The sequence below is a fragment of the Toxorhynchites rutilus genome, chromosome 2, assembly GCF_029784135.1.
Source record: "Toxorhynchites rutilus septentrionalis strain SRP chromosome 2, ASM2978413v1, whole genome shotgun sequence".
In the NCBI taxonomy this organism is placed as follows: domain Eukaryota; kingdom Metazoa; phylum Arthropoda; class Insecta; order Diptera; family Culicidae; genus Toxorhynchites; species Toxorhynchites rutilus.
In genome coordinates, this window is record NC_073745.1 from 175,012,423 (window position 1) to 175,031,919 (window position 19,497).

Genomic DNA, 19,497 nt, shown 5'->3' on the forward strand with positions numbered 1-19,497 from the left:
TCCGTATCCAATATTGTATGCGCCCGCAATCGATTATTGCTCAGTCGCCGAAAGTTCCGAGCTCAGAGAGTTCATTCCCCTCTAGTTTGCCTTCCAAATTGCCATCGTAAACCACACCTTCTCTCGATTCAATCACGCACAAAAAGCATACTTAAGCGATATTCTGGTGGTGAGATGCATTCATTTTTGGTGAGGACATCGACAAGACAACATTGTTGCTGAGGGTGCTCGACGGCGAAGGATCGAGATCTGCCCTGAAACGCAAGCAGTTTGTTTGAAACTGTGAGGGAGCACAGAGAAGCCGATCCTTCAGGAGAAGAGAAGGTGACCATCGAAGTAGCCGCTACATACACACATACACGCACGGAATTCTTTCCGTTTGGATGCCATTCAGCATTGAGAAAGATCCGGAAAATAATCTGCCAGTTCCTCTGGGAATTTAAAAATACATTCATGTGAAAGAGTTTATTTGAATGTTTTCTATCCATGTAACACTGTGACCAAATATGTCTCAATCAAGTGCTATTAACTGATGGTTATCAAGTTAGCATTAACCACTGGTGGGCTTCCAGTATCGAGGAAAATGTGGTAATATCTAATCGTTACTGAAAATAATCTGCCAGTTCCTCTGGGAATTTAAAATTACATTCATGTGAAAAAGTTTATTTGAATGTTTTCTATCCATGTAACACTGTGACCAAATATGTCTCAATCAAGTGCTATTAACTGATGGTTATCAAGTTAGCATTAACCACTGGTGGGCTTCCAGTATCGAGGAAAATGTGGTAATATCTAATCGTTACTGAAAATAATCTGCCAGTTCCTCTGGGAATTTAAAATTACATTCATGTGAAAAAGTTTATTTGAATGTTTTCTATCCATGTAACACTGTGACCAAATACATTTGGTTTTGTGATTTTCAATCAATCGCAATTAACAGGATAGCTTCTGAAGATTATTGTTCCCCATCAGTAGGATATTTCCGTATCCAATATTGGATGCATAAAACCTTGTGCCTCCAACGTAACGCTCTCGTTTTCGAAGTCCCCCAAATATTCATTCATTCAGAATGAATTTAGATTCAACTTCAAACAAATGATCTCTAAATCAACGATAGTCCTACGTCACCCTTGCGGTTATACCATAGATATAACCCACTTCCTGTTTTTGGTGCATGATTTTGACGAAACACCATGACGGTTAACACTCCTATACTCGCGCATAGGTCTGAGATACCGAGAAATCAATAATTCGACCATTTCTCAGAAATCAACACTACGACATTGCGATTCTCTCTAGCTTCGTCATTCGTTGTTCGTCATCATTTAGCGTATCGTATGAGTTGGTGCGAAGGGAACGTGTATCACTTTTTCACCACTTTAGGTCTGAGACACCGACACGAGTATAGGGAGTAACTTATTTGGACAAGTGACTTTTTTGCTATTTTAGAATATTGTTCAATGAATTGTATAAATTAATGTCAGTGGCGTGATATATTTATTAAATAAAATGCATAATATCACTTTTGCACTATTCTTATTTGATTTTAGTCCTGTCACCGGATTGAACGGATTCATATATTATTCGTCGTTAGATTCATACATGCAAAAGTATAGTTGTGAAAGAATTGCACTTGCGAAAGAATTGTAAACTGTAAACTATAAATTAATCGGTGGCTTATGGTTATTTTTACAGTTACAGCTTCGGGCTTCGGGAACAATATCGACAATAAAACAAGTCACAGGAAGTTTCTAGAAATCCTTTTGTCATCTTTTTATGTCCCATAAAAAAACAGGCATCATGTTTTTGTTAACCAAGAACACAGAAACAAAGAATATTAGATATAGGAAAACTTGAAATTCCAGAACCCTTATCATCTGGTAACTCTAGATTCTAGATCTATCTAGATTCTAGAAGGTCGTTATACATTATTGGATTCAAAAAAGATCCTAAAACACGCTACAACTGTATGAAATGTAAAAAATATATTTGTCTCGATAAGGCCGTTATGGTATGCTCTGATTCTTTTACTAATGAAATCTAAATCGATAAATACGTTTTTATAATATTTCATAGCTCTTTATACTTAATTGAATTATATTCAGTTGCTTACTTTCAATTAATATCAGGAAAATTTCGTTGTTTGTGTTGAAGTATCAAAAATTTCTCTGTTTTGAAAAGGCTGAATTAGATGACTATTAAAACTGAATGAAGAAGAAGAAAACATATTTTCTGGACATTTTTCATTCAATTATATAAGCTAAAAAATAAAAGCTAAAAAATATACAATAGCAATATTACGAAGAAGTTCAACTTTCGGTCTGTGACACCATGCGCGAGTATATGTGTTATGACTTTGCAAGTACAGGAAGGTTAAACAATTTTTTTTGATATAATGGTTCCCTTTTCCATTAATCGCGATTACTTTGATAATTAGGGCGGGCTGCCATACAAATGAAACACAAATTTCTACATCACTCGAGAATTAATAAAGTGAATGAAACCAAATTAGGCATATTGATGTTTCAGGGTTCAAGAATGGTTTCTAAGGTGGTTAGACTCTCCACCCCTCTTTCTAGGGGGGGGGCTGCCATACAAATGAAACACAAATTTCTGCATTACTCGAGAATTATTCAATCAAATGGAACCAAATTAGGCATATTGAGGTTTTAGGGTGCAATAAATGTTTCTACGGTAGATAGACTCTCCACCCCCTCTCTAAGGGGGGCTGCCATACAAATGAAACACAAATTTCAATTACATAGTGACAAGTGCTGTTAGTCTATTTGATGTTTGCGCTAGCGATCATCACTATCAAATGATTTTAATGTGATGAAACGCACTCCTACATCTTCTTCTATCTATATATAAAAAAAAAACATAAGAGCAGAACTCGAGGAAAGAATTGTCTGATTTAGGGCTCTCTTTATTCTATCATATTTTCTGTATAAAACATTTATTCCACGTAACGGAGAAACATGTTATTTACAAGTGGTTGAAAAACCTTGAACGAGAATTGTGTCTGAAAATAATTTGATATTATAATGATGAGTTTTGTTAAAAATACTAGGAATTTTATAGTAAAAAGTAAATTCAACGGAGACGATTAGAATATCAATCAATGAACAGTTCTGCGATTGGACCCATGAACTTGCTCATAGTAAGAAAACGTGAATGTTTGAAGGTATTGATAACAAAAAACAAATTTTTGGCGGGACGAAGTTTGCCGGGTCAGCTAGTTTATAATAATAGTAATCAGAATTTAGTTGGATATGATTGAGAAAACAAATTGTACAGTGAAAATTGTAATAAAAATAATTTAAAATTGAGATAGTTTTATTGATATTTATTTTTTATTATTCCAGTTCAATGATATTATATATTTGGTTTGTATGATAGGGAAATCAAAGATAATTTTCTTTGGAACATAGTTAAATGATAAAATCGGCAACCAGGAGTGACTGATCCTACTGCATAGAATGTATTAGGTTATATCATATCGAATCATATGTATGAGTTTTAACCGCTGTTGAATTTAATTTCAGATAGCCGCGTGAGATAGCTGGTGGATGATAATCCAGACGACCAGAGTTCGACCCCATATTGGACCAGTTTTTACCAAACATCAATCTGTGCCATTTTAAACATTTATATTCCACTCCCAACACAAGGCAATTAAACAATTATTATTTCTACAAACATAAATACTCATATATAAAAATGGCGATTCGTGAGGCTATAATACACATTTCACGAAAATATTTTGCGCCATTTGTTTTTTTTATGTCTGTAATAAATCGTATATGAGTATGGCAAAAGTCGTATTGAGTGCTTTGACAATTCATAAATATATTCATATTAGATCGCAATTCAATTTCAACATAATCGCTCTTATAACCGGTCAAAGTTGCATATACATCCAAACAAATTCGGTAAGCATTTGCCATGTATGTATATGGCCTCCACTTTTGCATGCACATGCCAGTTAGGCGCATCCCAGCAAACAGTAAATCGTATAATTTTGCACGTGCCGAGTCTTACAAGAAATCCGAATAAATCATAATCGCATATAATATCAAACAAAGTACGCATCGTGTATATTTGAAATCGCATGAATTGTAAAAACTCGATTTTATATACCATTATCAAATTAAATCGCAATTCGGTATAATAAACATCAATTTTATGATGTACATTGTCGTAAAATATATTAAATCCGCATCATATGCGTATATTACGCTGATGCAGTTTGTGTGTCGTATAATTTAAATCGATTCAGTACTGTAGTAAATCGTGTTGCATGCTGAAGAAAATCATGAAACGGTAAATCATAGTGGATCCTAATAAAGAACATATTACATCATATTGAAATGTCAATGAAATTCTGATGCACTCGAAAGTTTTAACCGCTGTTGAATTAAATTTTCAGATAGTCATGCGAGATAGCCGGTAGATGGTAATCCAGACGACCGGAGTTCGAACCCACATCGGAGCAGTTTTCACCAAACATCAATCTGTGCCATTTTAAAGATTCATTCAAGATTCAAAATTCATTTCAGTTCGGTCTGCAAAAAACTTTTCTGAACTCTAATCCATCAAAATTGGAGCCCTGAAAAGGGCCGTTGATTATATGATAAGCTAATAGCACGCTCTCCTCAGATACGATGGGCCAGCTGGATGTCCTTGGACATAATGTGATGCGCTTTGCGTGGATAGCACACAATTTGGTATCTTCGAAAAGGCCTCCTGCAGTGCCATAACCGCGGAACTTTGACGAGCAAGTCGGTTTTGAAGTCCTTGGCAAATCCACGAACCAAACGCTGCAAAGGTAGCTTGCGGATCAGCAATTTGGTCGACTTCTGATAGCGACAAATTTCACGCAAAGTTCCCGGTCGATAGCGATGTGGCTTCTTCACACTTCCTGCGGCTGGTGCGCTTATCCGAGCTGCTTTCGTGGTGCCTTACCACCGAAAGACTAACGAACTGTCTACTTGGTCCCGATGAAACGAGTCCTCACGGTGCGAGAGTAGAGTAAGAAATGAACGAAACGGTAACGGTATTGAATTAAAGAGACTTTAAACTCTGAGAGTTCATTCGTCTCTAAAGCGAAAGCAAAGGAAGCATCATATTATAAACCATAAAAGTATAGAATGTAAACCCCAACCTCTTTACTATATTCGTAGCCTAGCCTGAGAGAGAAACGAATAACATTGGAGTAAGTATACAGTAATGTATTTGAATCCGGACACATTACGTTACATTCAATATCATACCGCAGCCACAACATTTTGTGCGTGTTGAATTAATGCAATTGATTAGTAACTATCAAGTAACTATCAGTAACTATTAATTGCATAAATTCAACATGAAAAATATGTTATGACTGTGGTATGATATTGAATGTAATGCAAAGTGTCCGGATTAAAAAGCATTACTGTAAAAGAGAGTTAACTCGACTGAAAATTCTTCAGTTCGGCCTGTAAAAACGAAATTAATTGGAAGAGTACAGCATAATGCATAGACGTGAGTGTGAGCTTCCCCATCTCACATTCCAATAAGATTAATGGGTTTCCAAGTGAGCGCGCTACATACGGTTACGAATGATTTCAATAACCTGTTTTCAAAGCTATTATTGAGCTATTTAAACAATTTTTTCGAGTCAATAAATAGCAATCATATAACTCTTGGGCATTTTATCTTTTGTATGAAATGATTATCATACTGTTCCGTTGATCTGAAGCAGAATGAATCACGCTTAAAGAAGGAATGGTTTTTTTTGGAATTTACTCAGCAAAAATAATGCCCTTTCCCAACAATTAAAAACGACAAACGGCAAATAGTTTCATCAAAGTGATTTCTTCGATATGGGGATATATTCACTAAATCATGTCATATATGTCATATTCTTAATTATGAAATCCATATTCAAGGCACCTATCGGTATCGAATTATCGAAAATCGACACCACGATTTTCGCTAAATGCTTCTTTCAGTTCAGCCTGTAAAAAACTTTTCTGAGCTCTAATCCATCAAATCCTCCAACGTAACGCTCTCGTTTTCGAAGTCCCCCAAATATTCATTCATTCATTCATTCAGGATGAATTCAGATTCAACTTCAAACAAATGATCACTAAATCAACGATAGTCCTACGTCACCATTGCGGTTATACCATAGATATAACCCACTTCCTGTTTTTATACTTATATACTATCACCCTTGTTGAAGGAATTTCTCGTCTTTTCGCGAGATAGTAATCGGATGAACTGTGGGTTCCCGTTTCATTTCTAACTGGCTTAGTAACCGAATCAAATCAATGCTTGAAGGAGAATTAATTATACACGATCGAGAAAGTACCGACGCTTATGCTTTGAGATGCTCCGCTGGCCAGGTACCTAGGTTTTTACCATCTAGATCTTCTAATTCATACGAGCTAGATCCATGCTTGGCAAGTATGCGACAGGGTAAGTACATTGGGGCTAGTTTCGCATTATGATACTCTCCGGCATTCGATTGCTTGAAATTCCTTCTATAAATTGACTGTCCAATTTTGAAATCATCTGAATGCTTACACTTACGGAGTTTATAACGATGGGCATTTTTTTTTATCCCATTTATTTATTTATTAGGCTCATTAGCATTTTAGCTGTAACAGAGCCGGGTTTTAATCGTGTACATGTACATATGTTTATGTTTCTATAAACTGTAAATTACACAGTATTTAATAGTAACCATTTAGGCGTTAAGTTTTCTGTTCCATTACATTATGGTAAATTACACAGTAGTAGCCATTTCGGCGTAAGGGTATTCTTTCTGTTCTTCCATTGTTCAGCAGAACGGACAGCGGAGACAGTTGATATTGATCATTGTTGGGTTATTTATAGAACAGCAGAACGATGGGCATTTGTTTCATATGCTTTTCGTAATTGTTTATTAACGAGGTCGTAAATATCTTCGCTTATTTCACGACTTTGTTCTAATATATGCTCAGGAAAATAGTTCTCCTTTTGTCGGAAACGCTGATGATCATCCCCTTGCAAGGTGATCTCTTGCTTCCGAGCTATAAAATAAGGAGTAAATCCCGTAGCAGCGTGAACAGTGCTGTTGAACACATGTTCTATATCCGCTATTTTCGTGTCCCAGTAACGTTGATCTTTCTGGCAATAGGTTCTCAAAGTTGCATTTATGGACCTATTGAGCCGTTCAACGGGGTTGGCTTGACTGTGATGTCTAGAAGTTGTCCAATGTTTCACCCCATGACGAGCAAGCAATGCCTGAAACTCCTTTAACATAAATGTGGTGGCATTGTCGGTTAGAACAATTTCAGGAATGGAATTCCGCAAAAACCATCCTTCCCGAAGTGTCTTACAAAGATTTCCGGCTTCTACTCGCCGCATTGGATGCAGTTGACACCACTTACTAAAGATGTCCTGGATTACTAAAATATGGATGTATCCTGCTTTACTTTTAGGTAGCGGACCAATAAAATCCAACGCAATTTTCTGCCAAGGATTGTCAGCTATTCTTTGCTTTCCCTATTTGGGTTTTGTGGCCGTATTGGCAGGCTTACTCATTTTGCACTCGACGCACTTCTGAATAACTTTGCGAGTCTCAGAAGCCATGTAAGGCCAATAATATCGCAGCTGCAAACGAGCTAATGTCTTCTCTACGCCTAGATGGAAACAATCATTATGTTCGCGTTTTATAATCTCGGCTCTATTAGCCGGAGTTGGAACCATTTTCCACTCGAATCTATCGTATGGGTTTTCGTCTACCGGAACGTATTTCCATAATTGCCCGTCCTCATACCGAAATTTCGAATAAAGTTCTGGTTCATTAGTGACTTTTTGAAGCAACTCCTCATAGGATGATAATTCTATCTTAGAAATATCAACTTTGCAAATGCTCCGTGATAGGGCAGCTGGCACAATATTATCAGTTCCCCGTCTGTGTACAATGGACATATCTAGATGTTGGAGGTCCAAACTCCATCGACTCAGTCGGGAGGATGGTCGCCATTTGTTATTGCGAATATATTGTAAGGCAGAAGCATCAGTCACCAATGTAAAGTGACTGCCTTCAATATAACCTCTCTTGTCGATCGACAACAACGCAGCTAACGTCTCCTTTTCTGTGGCGGAGTAGTTTTGCTGTGCCGTATTCAGTTTTTGAGAGAAAAAACTGATTACTTTTTCTATTCTTTCTTGAATTTAAGTCAGTACTCCAGCAACCGCTCGATCACTGGCGTCTGTTTGGAGAATGAATTCTTTCTCAAAGTCCGGATTGGACAAGACGGGTGCAGTGATGAGACGTTCCTTAATTATTTTAAAAGCTTCATTAGCTTCTTTGTTCCAACGAACAATTTTCGGTTTGCTCATTAATAAATCCGATATCGGTGCGGTTAACGAGCTGAAATCGGAAATAAAACGTCGGTAATAATTTACCATTCCAAGAAAACGACGTACTTGTCGTATGGTCTTAGGAGCCTCAAAATCTAGGATACCTTGCACTTTGGAAGGATCGGGTCGAAGACCTTCACACGATAATAAATACCCTAAAAAGGACACCTCTGATCTACAAAACATCGATTTTTCAATATTTATTGATAAATTCGCTTCTCGCAGTCTTCTAGCAACCTCTGTTAACAGTCGAATATGGTCTTCGAAAGTATCACTTGCGACAATAATGTCGTCTAAATAGACAAATACCTGAGGTTCCAGTGACCCGTTTCCCAATATTTTGTCCATTAACCTTGACAGCGTTGCTGGACTATTTGTCAATCCAAAAGGAAGGCGCGTGAACTGGAACATGCCTTGTCCTTGTATACAAAATGCGGTTAGGGGTCTCGAGCATGTACTCAGAGGAATTTGAAGAAAAGCGTCTTTAAGATCAATGGTACTGAGAAACTTGGTTTTTCCTAGACGACCCAGAATTCTCCCAATGTGGGCTAGAGGATATGCATGACGCTTGGTGCGTTCATTCAGTTTTCTTGCGTCAAGGCATAAACGAACAGTCCCGTTGGGTTTCTTAATAGGAACTGCGTTTAGAGCCCAATCAGAATTTGATTCCTCTATTATTCCCAACGCCAAAAGTCGATCTATCTCCACGTTCAGGGCTTTGTGTATAGATGGCGAAAAGGGGTAGGGTGCACATCGGATGGGCGGCAAGATTTTGTGCTCCTCCTTCAGTTCTATCGAGTGTTCGATCAGCGAGGTTACCTCAAGCTGATCAGACATAGATGGTTTGAATAAAGCTTTGACCCGTTCAATTTCCTTTTCCTGCTCGGAGCTAAGCTCAACGAGACTCGGTATAGATTTGATGGTACCCTCCGCTTCATGTATATCGAAAATGAATACGTTATTCATTGAAATGTGAATATCGAATGCATGGAAAAAATCTATTCCCGCAATACAATCGATTGGACAATTATGGTTTCTATTATTTTGGTAATATTTTTGTATGAGAAATGAAACAATACCTGTCCTATTGTTTCAGAATATCCCCCGAAGCACTTGTTAAGCGGAGATTCGACGAATGTATTTTTGTAGCGGCGTTTTTCCAAATAGGAGTGGTTGCGCTTGAAATCAATGTCCTTTGGCTTCCACTATCAAGCAATGTCTTAACTGCGTGATCAAATATCGAAGGGTTAATATACGGACGCTCGTCATTAATCATTGATAGTATGGTTTGATTAATGGTGTTTTTATTATCATTTACGTGGGATGTGAATGGTTTGTAACCGAGTGAAGAAAGATTTGAATTTGTTGAATTCGTTCAATTGCAAATCACTATTCGTTATTTCTTGAGAGGACCCCTCCAACGTTGCTCGTTTTTTGAACAAAAAGGGCACTTATGGGTTGGAAATTTTGCAAACCCACAAACTTGACAATGCAATTTGTATGGTTCCGTGCATTTATCAGTTAAATGCTGTTGGCTCCGACAATTGAAACAAATGAATCTTTCATTAAGTGGAATATATGTTCATAGAAGAACATCCAATTCACTTTCTTCCTTTGTTGGTTTGAACGAGTTCACATTGTTTTGATGATTAAGTGATGAATTATAAGATTTAGTTTTAGAGGCTTGCTCACGGGGTTCTGTTTTCCCAGCATTTTCACGCTTTTCTTTATTACTTTCTATACTTTGATTGGTTCGATTGTTCATACTTTTCCAATTCTGGAACTCCTTGTTTTGATAGGTATAATTTGTTGAATCTTTCCCACGAGGAACGTAGTAATTATTTTTATTAGCGGTTCCATCCGTTAGCTGAATCGCGTTAGTATTAACAGGATAAAAAGGTTTGGGAAATAAATATGTGTTTGTAGCATCTATTTCCTTTCCCGCTATTTGTAGGGTGAATAAATTATCGATTTCTCGTCCAATGAGAGCTCTTTTATATTCGGCCCTAAGATTTCTTCGAATAGCTTGTACAATTTCCTTTTCTTGTACCGGAGACGTCAAACTTTTGAACTTTTTCTCGACCTCTAGGAAAAATTCAAGAAAACTTTCGTTTTTTTTGTTGTTTCCTTTGATATATTTCGAGTAAAATGAAATGATCTAAATCTGGGTGTCTGAAGGTCAGTTTCAAAATATCAATCAATTCAGAATATGTGGTTATACGGTGTTTGTTACTCGTGAACCACAGTTTTGCTTTTCCAGTCAACAAATTACCAAAAGATCTCAGAGGTTCGGGTTCCGAAATTTGTTCCGATTTAATCCAATCATTCACTTCCCATAAGAAATCATTCAGAGCCATTCCCCGATCATCCCCAGCATACTTCATTGGCCATTTAACCACCGGTATGGTTTTTACACTATTGGCACATGGATTAAAGTCATAATCTTGAAAAGGGTTCATATTGGGCGCCTGTACCATTGGGTTTCTGTGTAAATTTTGTTCAATTGAGTTCGCTGAAGGATGACTTACCTTGGTAGTTGGAAATGTTTGCCAATTAGGAATAGCAGTGCGTGGGTTATGAGAATATTTGTCAATCATCCACAATCATCCACAACGTCCAAAGAAAAAAATCGACTCTCAATTAAATCGCTTTTAATTTCGATGGATCGCCAGAATGTAAGTAAGGGTTAGTTATCTAACCCACGAGCATGCAGACTCACCGTAAGCACTCAGGGGCGGCCTAGCGATTAGGATGGCCCGTGTTCCACCGGCGTTCCAAGCGGGTTTTTTTGCGGCCACGTTAACGCGAACTCTGCACTGTCGTTTCGCGATACACTGGGATCGCTTTTTGGCACCAGCGATTCCCTATTCGTTTTCTTTTCTCGTTCAACAAATATATTTTACTCGCGATCGGTATTCTAAGGCGCACAAGTGGAATAATCCCGCGTTTTTCCAGCACCGATTACACTCGCGTTCCTTCGTCCGACTCTTTGGTGCGTCCGTATCGGCCAGAGGTTCAGAACTTAGAGAGCGAGACCTCTTTTTTTTCGCGCCAGGGAGCTTCCGAGTATGACCGTCGGAAGCTTTTTCTGCGTTTATGAGAGAGAGAGAGCCTCAACGCACTCAATGCATTTTGTAACGCGTTCGTTTGCGCACGGTGTTTTGGATGGGCAATTTTCAAATAAAACTTGTTTTTTCCCTATCTCCTGTTTTTAGTTCCTTTTTTAAATATTTTTTTAATATGTGACAATTTGTTTGTTACACCGAGACCTCTTTTTTTTCGCGCCAGGAAGCTTCCGAGTATGACCGTCGGAAGCTTTTTATGCGTTTATGAGAGAGAGAGCCTCAACGCACTCAATGCATTTTGTAACGCGTTCGTTTGCGCACGGTGTTTTGGATGGGCAATTTTCAAATAAAACTTGTTTTTTTCCCTATCTCCTGTTTTTAGTTCCTTTTTTTAAATTTTTTTTTAATATGTGACAATTTGTTTGTTACACCGAGCTGTGCGCAATATATAAAAAATATCAATGGCGGGTTCCAAATCCGTAATTGGATTAGCAATTCACCAGCGGTCCTTAAGGTTCTCAATGAAAAAGAGACAGACGAGAAAGACTTGGACCTGTCACCAGAAGTTAGCACGGAGAAAGTTCTGAGTATGTGGTGGTGCACCACATCAGACTCGTTTACCGAAGCGGTACGATCGTGCTCTACTGGAAGGATACAGGTATCCTACGAAACGAGAAGTCCTTCGAGTTTTGATGTCAATATAGACCTGGCTCTACCTGGGCCCTGGTAGAGCAAGTACGAGTTCCCAGATGTTACCGGCCGCTATCTCTGCATAGCGAAATGGAAACAGAACTCAATACATTCACTGATGCCAGTGAAAGTCGTGTTCTTACGGTTCATCTGGAATGAGACCTTCGGTTGCAAAATTGTTGCCGCGAAGACTAAGGCGGCTCGCACACCGGAGCAATAAGCAACTAGCAACTGTTAACATGCAATAAGCAATATTATCGCCAATGGATTTTTCCATTTAATTTTTTTGACGTTGGACTACGTCTAACCGGAGTATATGGGGGGGTAAAATGAAAACCTAAACACAGAACATGCAGGAAAAAATGAAAGACTCCAAATGCTTATAACTCGAACATTTCTTACTGGATCAGAATGATTGTTGCATCAATTGATAGAGAATATTTCTACGCTTCTATCGCAATTAATAAAATGTTATTTTTCATTAGATAAACTATTGAAAAACTGTAAAATGTTAAGCGTTATTTAAACGCTCTAACTGCCTCGTTTTGATTGGCCCGATTTACGGTTTCCCTAACACAGCCATCAAAACCAAGCAGCCTTGGAGAAATCGGCATGGAAGTCAGGGGTATTTTTGTTCCAACCAAAATGTGTTTCCCTAACACAGACTTCAAATCCATGGAGCTTAGGGAAATTGGCATTGCAAATACATGCAGGTCGGGGGTATTTTTGTTTCGACCGAAATGTGTTTCCCCAACACAGACATCAGCCAAGGTGTCTGAGGAAATTGGCATTGCAAATTCATACAAGTCGGGAGCATTTTTGTTCCGACTGAAATGTATTTACCTAACACAGACTTTAAAACCAAGATGTCTGGGGAAATCAGCTTTGCAAATAAATGCAAACAGCGAGTACTTTTGTACTCGCTTGGCTTTGTGCAAGCTAGAATATGTTTCCTTAACACGGTCTCTTAAACTTAGGAACGTGGAAAATCGTGCTGACACTAGAGGCGAATGAACTTTCAGGTTTACAACCTCTTTTTTATACTAATAAAAAGTAGAAGTTGAAGTTGTTGATTCATGCAAGCCGGAGGTACTTCTGCACCCGCATGTTTTTTTTTTGCACTCCGAAAAGTGTTTTCCTAACACGGATTACAAGAACGGGTACGAATATAACGCTTTGGCTCGGTTATTTAAGATTGCATTGAAGGATACGCCCTCATATCTTCTGCTCACTGAAATGATTGCTAAGCTAAGGTAGTCCCACGACAACCTTGCGGTTATATCATAGATATAACCCACCCATTTTTGATTGCGCACACCGACGCAATACGATATCGCTGTCGCCTTTACAGAGCAACACATGTCGGCGTGTCGGCGTGTCGTTGAAGAGCAACGTATCGCCCATATTTTGACAAGTTTCGTACATTGAGCCGATTGTATGCATAATGTCAGGGGTTTTTATTGCTCTGGTATGCGAAGAATAACAGAATATGTTGCCTGTTGTATATTGCGTATTGCAGTTCGCTAGTTGCTTATTGCTGCGGTGTGCGAGCCGCCTAAAGTGGCGCTTTTGAAGTTCGTAGCCATTCCTCGCTTGGAACTACAAGCTGCAGTTCTCGGCGCTAGGCTGGCTCAAACCGTAATGGACTCTCTATCCATGAAGATTTCCAAAAAAAATCTAGGGGTTGTATCCCAGACACGAACGCTTAGGACGTAGGTCTACGCAATTTTTTTTCGAAATTTGTTGGTTTGTCATTTTGGATATTATTTGCGAATACGTCGGAATTTCATAAATAACTCTTTAGTAAAAAGTTCCGGGGACCCTGAAAAGATTCAATGGCTTGCGTGGTTTTGTAGAATCATTTCGAGAAGCAACGATTCTTTCTTGCCTTTGCGAGAACAATACACTAATTGTTCATATGTTGCAATTTATTTCTTTTTATCAATGCACGCATTGCACTGAGTATTTAACGAGAGGCATCTTCCGTGCATTACCATTCAATAAGCGTCTACCAGATGTACACAGTTACAGCGATAAAAATGAAACGTCGAAACACACTTCATGTGGAATATTCGCTAGCGTTCACAGCTCGAGGGGAAACATAAAACACAAAACGAGTAGAATAAACGACCTTTGTTGTTTCGGACACAGAAAGAAGGAAGGAAGGTATTGAATTAGAGAGACTTTAAACTCTGAGAGTTCATTCGTCTCTTGCCCTTGAGGGCGGGAAATTTAACTAAAGGAAAACTAAGAAAAACTATTGCAAAATTCGTTACTCTCGCTCGACTCAGTCCTAGTAACCGCTATGGATGTATGTCGCAACGCCGCACCCTACACGGCTCTGGGGCCAAAAACACAACCAAACAAATGGAGCAGGGAAAAAGCCCCTTTTAGTGTGCATGACGAGCTCGCTTCTAAAAAGGGCGTAAAAAACCTGCTCATCTTTTGCTGAAATTAGAAGAGAAAACAAACGTAGTTTTATCAGTATAGGTAGATTTAGTAATTTGACATTAGATCTGATCGAATAAACCTGTATCCTTTAGGAACTCGATGGTCCTTTTTGCTCGACGGCGTCGTCCGATAGTGCTGTCCTTATGGTGTCTGCAACCTGAAACTTTATTCTTGAAGCATTAAATTTAGGGCATGTGATTAATATGTGTTCCACCGTGAGTCTTCGCCATCAATCCCACTTAGTGAAATGGAGGACAACTCCCGGCCTTTAGAGAAAATATAATATTAGACTAGGAACCGCCGCTCACCCTACCATCTCAAAAATAAGGTGAGAGTCGGTTTCCGGTCCTACGATTATGAAAGTTATTTAAAGAAATAATCCGATTAAATATAATATGAATAAGTGAAAGCCTGAAGACCGCCCTCCGTCCCATCCCTCTTGAATAAGGTGGAAGGTGACTCCAGGTCTTTCGATTTATGAATTATTTTATGAAAAGTATGGTAAATAGTATCAAGAGATCGAGGGCTGGAGCCGCCGTCCATCCTACCTCCCTCAAGAATAAGGTGGACGGCAACTCCGGGCCGTTCGGTTTAACTAAAATAATGTTGATTGATACAAAAATGCTGCAGACCAAAGGTTAAAACTATGTAATAGAAGTAATAATCTATTTGTTTCTATTATTACCCTTTGGAGGGCTGGAAACTTTCCTGGTGTGTGTGTTATTTGTGTTAGTGCTATTTTTATTTGGAGTGGAGTGGCTTAGAGTGTCAGCATGTGATTGTTGATTGTTGTTATGTGGGTGTTTATTGTTGGTGTGTGTGTGTGTGTTGTTTCTTCCATTTATTTGATTTGTTTGTTCGTTCCTTGTCCGTTTCCGTTGGACTTCTTTGTTTTGCTTGTTTTCCTCATCAGAAGACTTATGTTCTTCAGAAGATATTCCTTTGTTCGAGATTTTCCTTTTATTTTTATTCCTAATTTCAATGTATTCCATTGGATTATCTGATTCCTCTTCGGTTTGCATGTCCTGTCTATCCTCTTCAGATTCTATATTCTTTGGTTCCTCCATTTCTTCTTCTTCTGATTCTTCGGAATCTTCTTCAGATTCATCTATCGAGCTTTCCGTTTCATTGCCTGAAGTAATGGATTGGCTATTATCCTGATTGGGTCTAGCGGAATTACATTGGCATTTGCATTGAGTGCAGCCATCTACTGTTGTTTGAATGGTATTAAGTCTGTCCTGCAGCACACTGGAATAGGTTATTCCATTGTTCTGGAGGTCATACTTTTTCCTAGCTTCGTTGTGAGATATTCCCTCATCTACTCTTATTCTGGTTATGTTGTTTTCTCTTACCCATATTGGGCACGTCCTGTTGGATGAGGTATGATCACCCTTACAGTTGACGCAAAATTCAGGGGATTTACAAATTTTGTTTCCGGAAATATTTATTTTGTGTTCTTTTCCACAGTTTTTGCAGAGTGGAGTATTTCGTCTGCACCGTTTTGTTGTGTGCCCAAAGCGGTAACACTTAAAACATTGCATGGGGTTTGGATAATAATTCCTAGTCCCTGCTCGAAGAAATCCAAAATTTATATATTCAGGAACAACAGTTCCACGAATGGTCAGAATTAATGTTGGTGTGGCTATAATCAAATCATTTTCTTTCCTGGTGATACGCTTTACCTCGATCACTTTTTGATCGGCTAATTCTTTTAACAATTCGTCTTCCTTTATTTCGTCTTTTTCTAGAACTTCACGACAGGTGACAACGCATTTGCGTTGATTTAGAGTCGGATGGTAAATAATTTCTATTGGGGTGTCATCAATTAGCTTGTTAATTGAAAGTAAATTTTCGATAACATCCTTTTCTCTTACTGAGAGTACATATTGAATTCGGTTTTTATCGTCTCGTTGTGGTCTTGCACTTTCTAAGGATCCTGCCTTGGCAACTGTCTTGCTTACAAGAAAGGGGTTCGAGGGGAGGGTATCTTCCCCTGTGGCCCGTAATAGAAGAATTTCAAGGTCACCACTCAGTGGGTCAGCCCAAAATGGACTGGTCCGTTGGGTTGGTCTTCCACGGTAACGGTTTGTAGCCCGGCCTCCTGGAGGTCCGGAACTACTGGAAGCCATTTTTGTTGCCTAGCTACACCCAGGTGTAGCCGGCGAAAAAGTCGTAAAATATTCACTAACCAAAGTAGACCATACGACGTGCGACGGGGGACGAAAACGGCGGAGGACAGTAACGGCGGGGGACAATGCCAACGCAGTCACAAGAACAAACACCGAAATCACTTGGCGGAAAAACACTATTTTTTTTTAAAAACACTTGGAAAAAATCACTTTTTAAATGTCAGTTAAATTAAAATCAATTTGGGATATGTAGTAAAAAATTTTCAACCTATACCCTTTGGGCGTCCTATCTCTCACTAACTCCTGGTATTAAGAAAGGTTTGGTCACTCACCGATCGTGTTGAAGAACCACTCCTAATACACCACCAAATGGTAGTGGGGTAGCGGGGAAGGGACCGGATACCGCCGACGGCAGGGCAATCGCCGCAGCGGTTCGAAGCGACGAAGCGAAGAAAACCTCTTTTCACACCTCCTGAGCTGCTGATGATTGATGAGTAGAAATTGCGCCAAAATCGCGCGTCACTGGCAGGAAAAACGTAGCTGATGGGACGGGCACAAACAGCGGGACACGCAGGGGGCAGTGAAAACTGCCGGTCAAAGTGGCCAATCCGACCGAACCAACTTCCTGAATGGCCGTTGGGGGCTTCTCGGCTGCTTCCTCCTTTCCTGGTATCCGGACAACTGTTGCTGAAAAAAACGCTATATTTAGGACCGAAATCAGCTTTGAAAAAAGCTATACATTCGGTTGTAGGAGAAAACTTCTATAGTTATTATTCTCTTTTAGAATGGCGCTAAAACATAACCGTTGCGGTCGAGTGTCAGTAGCACCATTGACACAGAAAGATTCTGAGAGTTTTCCTAAGAAGAGATGCAATACTTATACGCTAGCGACAGCTAACTTACTATGCAAGAGTGGAGTTTACTTCGCAAATATTCTCTTTTCGCTATCCCCCTTCGTTGTTCCTAGTCTAGCGGCTGCATAAGTTGCCCGTTATTGACAGCTCTGTTCGGGATAGCACACTAATAGACAGAAACAAATGTATGGGGAAATGGGAATGCTTCCAATTTTCATCAATTTAAACCATATACAGACTATTGGAATGTAATGTATAGCATATCAAACAAATCTTAGCAAGTTTCCGATTCGATAGGTATGCAAATCTTTAAAATCCGTTCGCAGCAAAAATAGTTATTAACGTAAACTTTATTTCATAAAAACGTGACCTGATTTCTGATTTGAGTGAATGTCCTACGCCAAAAGTATTACTGGACCGACTCTCGTGACGTACTTTGTTAGCTGAACTCCGACCACCGACGATATACACAATATGTTGCTTTCCGCGTTAGTGAAATTTTGGAGAATACCGAAGCAAACGAGTGGCGCTGGGTGCCATCCAAGATGAATGTTGCAGACGACGGCACCAAATGGCCAGATCTCTCATCTGAAAGCAGATGGTTTATAGGCCCAAATTTCTTGAGGCGATGCCAGGCGGATTGGCCAAACCAGCCTATGAATAACCGTTCCACAGATAAAGAACTTCGCCCGAGCCTGCTTGCGTACCATTTTCCATGCGAAAGCACAATAAACCCTTATGAGTTCTCCAGCTGGAGTTGCATGCTTAACGTCACAGCTTTCATCTTCCGATTCCTCGCCAACTGTCATCGAAAAATTCGCAAAGAACCGACTTTCACCGGGTCACCAACAACGGACGAATTAAACACTGCTGAAGCTTATCTACTAAGTTCAGCTCAACGCGATGGTTATCCAGAAGAGACCGCCTATTTGAAGAAAGCTCTTCATTCTACCGCGTGAACATCCCACCACCAACCTAATAATTACGCACTATAATCGAAAGTTTCACCACCAGAATCACGAAACGGTGACTCCGGCAAAAATTCAAAATTCCGCATATTCGTGTCGCTTATGAAAAGGTGAAAAGGAACTGCCAGCGATGTAAGAACGAACAAGCTTATCCACGCCAACCAATCATGCCATGATTGGTGGGCGTGGTCTTGCAGCATATTCGCCACCATTCACCCACACAGGAACTCCCTTTTCGGACGTTTTGAAGTAGCTATTGGAAGGCGAACGGAAAAGCGATGGGGAATGTTCACAACCTGTCTAACGATTCGAGCAATCCACATCGAAATTGTCCATTCTATGAGCACGGACTCCTGCATAATGGCGATCCAAAACTTTATTGCACGCCGTGGTACGCCTAGTGTTATTTACAGCGATAGGGGAACTAACTTTATCGGGGCGTCTCGCCAAATGCAAGAGGCTGCTGCAAAGGTAAACGTAGAAGAAGTGATGAAGGAGTTCATTACTGTTGACACAACGTGGTCGTTTAACCCGCTACTCGTACCACACATGGGCAGCAGCTGGGAGCGGTTAATAGGTAGCGTAAAGCGGAATTTCCAAACGATCAACCTCCTACTTAATTCAACTGATGAAGTTTTGCGGAACATGCTGGTTGAGATTGAAAACATCATTAACTCCAGACCGCTGACGCATGTTCTAGTTGATGATGACTGCACACCTGCCCTAACATCGAACCACTTCCTTCTCGGTTCCTCAAACGGAGTTAAACCATTCTCCACCCTGGACGACAGCAAGGTCGCTCTCTGCAGGAATATCTTAGCCTCGCAGATGTTAGCCAACATGTTCTGGAAGCGCTGGCTGAGTGACTATCTACCAGAAATCACCAAGCGATCCAAGTGGTTCGACCAAACTGATTCTGTCAAAGTAGGCGATGTGGTAGTGA